Genomic DNA, 7,768 nt, shown 5'->3' on the forward strand with positions numbered 1-7,768 from the left:
TGTTTAAGTTTTTCTTTAATTCCTTTTCACAAGTTGAAAGCTTAGCTTGGTAGGGTTTTGCAGGAGGTCACCACTTCTTTTAATACCATTTAGCAACAGACTTTTCTTTATTTTTTCCCCTTTTATTAGCCACAAATTCCAAATTCTATTCTAATACAATATAACTTGAATACAGTTTCCCCTCTCTCTATTCATCCCCATTCCTCTCCTGCTTGGGTCCACTCCCTTTCTGTCTCTAGATAGAAAAGACCAGGCTTCTAAGAGATAGCTACAAAACATACCAAATAAAATATAGTATGATAGAACGAAAACTGTATTACAGAAGTTGGAAAAGAAAAGCCAACAGAAAAATAAAAGAGCTCCAAGAGAAGGCACAAGAATCTGAGTCCCACGTTCAGAAGTCCTATAAAAGCACTAACTGAAAGCTGTAATATATATATATGCATATATATATATGCAGAGGACCTGGTGCCTACTCATGAATGTCCTGTGATTGCTGCTTCAGTCTCTGTGATTTCATACAAGCTTTGCCCAGTTGTTTTAGAGGGACTTGTTCTCTTCATGTTCTTTGTCCCCTCAGTGTCTCCTACCTTTTTCTGCTTCCTCTTCTGTGGGATTCCCTGAGCTCTCTGAGGGGAGGGATTTGATAGAAACATCTCATGTGTTCCAAGGTATCACCTTGTCTGCATTATGTCTGGCTGTGAGTCTCTGTATTTGTTCCCATCTGATGCAGGAGGAAGTCTCTCTGATGATGGCTGAATAAGGCATTGATCTATGAATGCAGGAGAAAGTCATGGAAGTTATTTTATTGCCTTTTTTGTTTTTTAGATCAATAGTATGTAGTCTTACCCTAGGTCTCTTTGCTATTCAGTCTCTGTTTCTTGGTCAGTGTTGGGTCTGGGTCCCATATTGTGGAGTGGGCCTTCAGTGAACACAGACATTGCTTGGTCACTCCCACAAGTTTTGTGCTACAATTGCCATAACGTATTTTGCAGGCAGGACAGATTGTAGATCAAAGGTTTTTATGGTTGCATTGGTGCTTCAGTTTTCTTTTTGGTAACCTACAGAGTGTCTTCCCATACCAAAGGCACTAGAACACAGGGTAAAGGTTCTATATAGGGATTAGCTCAACCTCCTCATGTTCAACGAGTTGTGTGCATGTTATCTTCAGTAATGGGCCTTTGCTGTCTATTTGTAAAGAGCTACCTACTGTCTTGGCAACAGCCTGGGTTGTTTGGGGATTTCCATACGATCCTTTTGGAAGCAAATCAATTGGATGAAACCCAGTCCTGGCACTGGAAGCTTCACTGGAGATGGCCCATTGAGACTCTGCCTCTCTCATTATTTGGAGACTTCATTAGGATCGCTTTCATATATTATAGGAAGTTTTCACTGCACTAGCTTTCCATGGAGCCCCTCAAATGCCTTTCAGTTCTATCTGTCTCTCTCCTCATTTCCTCAACCAATCCCATCTTCCCTCCCCCTTCCCACCTGATCCTCCTGTTTTCATCCCTTCTCCAAACTGCTCCAGTCTACCCATAAAATCTATTCTATTTCCCCCTCCCAGGGAGATCCATATACCCACCCCCAGACCCTTCCTTTATGCCTAACCTCTCTGAGTCTATGAATTGTAGCTTGCTTATCATTTTTTAAATGATGAATATCCAGATATAAGTGAATAAATACCTTATTTATCTTTCTGAGTCTGGGTTACCTAACTCAGAATGATTTTCCTAATTCGATCCATTTGCCTGCAAACTTCATTATGTCATTTTTTTAAGAACTGAGTAATACTCCATTGTGCAAATGTATCACAATTTCTTTATCCATTCTTCTGTTGAATGACACCTAGGTTATTCCCAGTTTCTGGCTATTATGACTAGAGCAGCAGTGAACATGGTTGAGCAAGTGTTCCTGTGGTAGGACAAAGCATCCTTTGTGTATATGCCCAAGAGGGGTATAGCCAGATCTTGAAGTAGATCGATTTCTAACATTCTGCGGAACCACCATGCTGATGTAAATAGTGGCTGTACAAGTTTGCACTCCCACCAGCAATGGATGAGTGTTCCCTTTGCTCCACATCCTTACCAGTATGAGTTGTCACTTCTATTATTGATCTTAGATATTCTGATGAGTGGAGGATTAAATCTCAAAGTAATTTTGATTTGCATTTCCCTGATAGCTAAGGATGTTGAAATTTTCTTTACATGTTTCTCAGCTATTTGAATTTCCTTTATTGAGAAAACTATTAAATATGTACCTCATTTTTAATTGGTTTATTTGGTTTTTCATATCAATTTCTCGAGCTCCTTATATATTTTGGATATTAGCCTCTGATAGGATGTTGGGAAAAATCTTTTCCCATTCTGTAGGCTACACTTTGTCCAAAAGAAGGTGTCCTGTTCCATGCAGAAGCTTCTCAGTTTCATGAGGTTCCATTTATTATTTGTTGATATTGCTACCTATAGTAGTGGAATTCAGAAAGTCTTTTCCTATGCCAATGAGTTCAAGGCTGTTCTCCACTTTTCCTTCTATTGGATTCAGTTTATCTAGTTTTATGTTGAGGTCTTTGAGCCACTGAAAGTTGAGTTTTGTGCAGGGCAATGGCTGTGGATCTATTTATATTCTTCTACATGCATTCATTAAGTTTTATCTACACCATTTATTGAAGATGCTGCTATGGGCAACCTTGCCTTATTCCCAATTTTAGAATAACTGCTTTGGGTTTCTCTCCATTTCAGTTGATGCTGACTATTGACTTGCTGTACACTGCCTTTATGACATTTAGGAATGTCCCTTGTATCCCTAATCTTTCCAGGAACTTTATCATGAAGGGGTGTTGGATTTTTTTTCAGAGTCCTTTTCTGTGCCTAATGAAATGATCATTTTTATTTTTTTCTTGCAGTTTGTTTATATTGTGTGTTGCATTTATTGATTTGTGCACATTGAATGCTCCCAGCCAATTGCAGTTGTCCACACTATCAGGATGATTTGGTCAAGGAGGAAGAGTCAGGAGGATCATGAGTTCTAGGCCAGCTAGACTTCTTTAAACTTTTTATCTATTTGAGCACTAGTCTTAGCACACTTTTCGGTGCTCCTTTTCTTCTAAAACTATACATTTTGTATTTTTCCTTTCTCAGCTTGCTCCTTTATCAATCCGTATGAGTGACCACTAATAATCACACTGTAGAGTCAATACTGGTATTTCTTGAAATCTCCTCTGCTAACACCATTAATCCAAAACTCTCCAATTTAGCCTCAGGGAAATTTTTTTTTTTTAACAAGATCAGAAAGCAGCCACATTCTTCATCAAAATATTACAAGAATGTTTCTAGGTCTCTAATTAATATTTCTCTCCTCTGAAATGTCTTGAGCCAGGTCTTCACATCCCAATCACTCTCAGTAACACTGTCTTCCATGCTCCTACTAGGATGGCCCACTAATCCTCATTTAAAGTATCCAACCAATTTTCTAGTCTAAAGTAGCAATGTCTTCCGTCTTCCATATTCTTCCAACAAACAGCACAGTCAGGCCTATCAGAGCAATACCATGATTACTGAACCAGCTGTTAGTATTGCTGTGAGAGACATCATGACCACAGCAACTCTTACAAAAGAAAGTTTAATTGGGATTTGTTTAACACAGTGATGAAGAGTAAGACAGCAGGCAGGCAGACATGGTGCTGGACAAGCAGCTGAGAGTTATAAATCCAGATCCACAGGCAGCAGGGAGAGAGAGAGAGACACTGGACTTGGCTTGGGCTTTTGAAACCTCAAATCCCACCCTTAGTGACATACTTCTTCCAACAAGGTCACACCTACTGTCACAGGCCACACTTCCTAATCTTTCTCAAGTAATATTACTCCCTGCTGACTTAGCATTCAAATATAAGAGTATATATTGGCCATTCTTATTCAAACCACTACAGTCATCTCAACATATAAATATAAACACCAAATGTACAGAGCAAAGAAAGAATATTAAATGGTGCAAGGGGAAAATACCAAGTAACATATAAAGGTAGATCTATTAGAATAACACCTGACTTCTTAATGGAGACTCTAAAAGCCAGAAGAGCCTGGACATGTGTTATAAATACTCTAATAGACTATGGATGTAGTACAGACTACTATACGCAGCAAAACTTCCAATCACAATAGATGGAGAAAATAGGACATTTCATGATAAAAACAAACTTAAGCAAAATCCATCTACAAATCTACCCCTACAGGAGGTGATAGAAGCAAAACTCCAAACAAAAGAAGTTAATCACACACCAAAAAACCACAAAGACTAAATCATCCCAAACCAGAAAATCAAAAGAAGGGAAACACACACCACACAGGACAGAGGTGGAGGGAATACAACAACAACAAAAAAAAATAAATTAATAAACATTGCTCATTGATATCTCTCAATGTCAGTGGTCTTAGTTCCATAATAAAAAGTAACAAACTAATTGAGTAGATGTGAAAACAGGATCCATCCTCTTACTGCATCTAAGAAACACACCTTAACATCAAGGATAGACATTACCTAAGAGTAAAAGAATGGAAAAAGATATTCTAAGGAAATGGACCTAAGAAGCAAGGTGGTGTATGCATTGAAGTATCTGATGAATAGATTTCAAACCAAAGTAATCAGAAGAGATAGGGAAAGAAAACTACATACTCATCAAAGGAAAAATCTACTGAAGAGATTACATTATTAGCATCTATGCACAAAACACAAGGCTACCCAAATTTGTAAACAAAACACTACTATAGCTTAAATCATATATTGACTCTTACACACTCATAATTGGAGACTTCAGTGTTCTTCTGTCACTAATAGAAAAGTCATCCAGACAAAAACTAAATAAAGAAATGCTGGAGCTAACTTATGTTCCAAAACCAAATAGACCCAACAGATATTTACAGAACATTCTACCTCCAACTAAAAAAAAAAATCTACCTTACTTTCAGTACCTTGTTAAACTTTCTCCAAAATGACCATGTACTAGAACACAAAGAAAATCTCAACACACACACACACACACACACGAATGAAGCAATGCCTTTCTTCCTGTCTGACCACCGCTGGTTATAGCTGGATATCAAAAACAGAAAGAGCAGAAAACTTACAAACTCATGGAAAATGAACAACTCACTACTGGGTGAAAATGAGTCAAGACAGAAATTAAAGACTTTTAAAAATTGAGTGAAAATGAATACACAACATACCCAAAATAATGGGATGCAATGAAGGTGGCTTGTAAGGAGGAATTTCATGTCACTAAGGGTTTAAAAAAAAAAGAAAAAAGGGAAAAAAGAAAAAAATTGAAGAGATCTCATACCAGCAAATTAATAGCTTACCTGAAAGCTCTAGAACAAAAAGAAGAATCATACCTAAAAGGAGTAGATGGCAAGAAATAATCAGACTTTCAAAGAAAAATCACTGCCAATACTGAGCAAACTATTTCATGAAATAGAAGGAGCATTGCTCAATTTGTTTTATGAGGACACAATTACTCTGATACCCAAATCACACAAAGACTCAACAAAAAAAGAGAATTACAGGCACATTTCCCTAATGAACATAAATGTAAAAGTTCTCAATAAAATACTAGCAAACTCAATACCCACCTGCCTGAGAACACAGCCACTTCTTGAGGCATGGAAATCAAACCACCAGCTCTCAGTGGACCAAGAGGTGAGTGACAGTGCTCATACCCAGAGTCCTGCCCCTTGGACCCATCCTTGGGACACAGCCTGTCTCCAGGAACCCCGCCCAACTCTGTCCCAGTTGCCAGCCAGCAGGCAGGCCCCCTCACAAAGACCCCCTACCGGACCCTGCAATCTACATGCCCTGACCCCATACCCATTCACCTGAGAACCCAGCCACTTCCTGAGGCACAAAAATCAAACTGCCAGCTCTCAGTGGACCAAGAGACCAAGAGTGGCTTTCTGAGACATAGAATCTTCCACCTCTCAGTGGATCAAAGAGAGTCTTCCTGAAACACAGAATCTGTCAGATCTGGTTGGACCAAGAGCCTTGATAAGACCAAGAGCAGCTCCATGAGTCACAGAACCAACAAACTTCGGTTGACCCAAAAGCAGCTCCCTGAGACACAGAATCTGCCTGCTTCAATTAGACCAAGAACTAAAATTGGACCCAGAGGGGCCCCCTGAGACACAAACACAACGCACAGAGTGGACCAGCAACAACTCACTCAGACACAGTCACCACTTATACATATTCGGGGAGGAGATGGGCAGACATCAAGGCAAAATTACATACAACAACATAAAGAGCAATATAGCATCACCAGAACCTAGCCCTCCTTCAACAGCAAGACTTGAACATCACAATGTAGAAGAAACAGAAGAAAGTGACCTTAAGAATAGTATCATGAAGATGCTAGAGGCCGTTCAAGAAAAAATGAAAAATGAAATTGAGGAAAAGACAAACAAAAAAATTGGAAGAAATCAATAAATCCCTTAAAGAAAGCAAAAAAACAAAACAAAACAAAACAAAAAAAAAAAAAAAAAAAAAAAAAAAAAAAAAAACCACATGAAAAAGCAATTAAACATGTGAGGGAAACAGTTCAAGACCTAAAAAGGGAAATAGAAACAATGAAGAAGACACAAACAGAGGGAATGCTGAAAATAGAAAATCTGAGTAAACAAACAGGAAACACAGATGCAAGCATAACCAACAGAATACAAGAGATGAAGGAGAGAATCTCTGGTGTAGAGGGTACAATAGAGGAAATAGATTCGTCAGTCAAAGAAAATACCAAAGCCAAAAAATCTTAAAACAAAAATGTCCAGGAAATCATGGACACCATGAAAAGGCCAAATCAAAGAATAATAGGGATAGAAGAAGGAGAAGAATACCAACTCAAAGGCACAGAAAATAGATTCAACAAGATCATAGAAGAAAACTTCCCAACTTAAAGAAGGAAATACCTATGAAGATACAAAAAGCCTATAGAACACCAAACAGACTAGACCCTCAAAAAAAAGTCCCCTCACCACATAATAATTAAACAACTAAACCTACAGAATGAAGAAAGAATATTAAGCGTAGCAAAGGAAAAAGGCCAAGTGACTTATAAAGTTCCATCAGAATAACATCTAATTTCTCAATGGAGACTTTGAAAGCCAGAAGGACCTGGACAGATGTAATGCAGACACTAGGAGACCATGGATGCCAGCCTAGACTAATATACCCAGCAAAATTTTCAATCACTATAGATGGAGTGAACAAGACATTCCAAGACAAAAACAGATTTAAACAATACCTATCCACAAATCCAGCCCTACAGAAAGCACTACAAGGAAAATTCCAACCCAAGGAAGTCAGATACATCCACAAAAACACAGGCAATAGATAACTGCACAGCAGTAAATCCCAAAGAAGAGAAGTAAACACACACTACCACCAAAAGATAACAGGAACTAACAACCACTGTTCATTAATATCACTTAATATCAATGGACTTAATTCACCTATAAAAAGACATAGACTAACAGAATAGATATGAAAACAGGACCCATTTTCTGCTGCATACAAGAAACATACTTCAGTTTCAAAGATAGACCTCAGAATAAAAGGCTGGGAAAAGTCTTAACAGTCAAATGTTCTTAAGAAGCAAGCTGGTGTAGCTATCCTAATATCCAACAAAATAGACTTTAAATAAAATCAATCAAAAGAGATCAAGAAGGACATTACATACTCATAACAGGAAAGATCTACCAAGATGAAGTTGCAATTCTGAACATTT

This window comes from Peromyscus eremicus, chromosome 3 (assembly GCF_949786415.1).
Source record: "Peromyscus eremicus chromosome 3, PerEre_H2_v1, whole genome shotgun sequence".
Lineage (NCBI taxonomy): Eukaryota > Metazoa > Chordata > Mammalia > Rodentia > Cricetidae > Peromyscus > Peromyscus eremicus.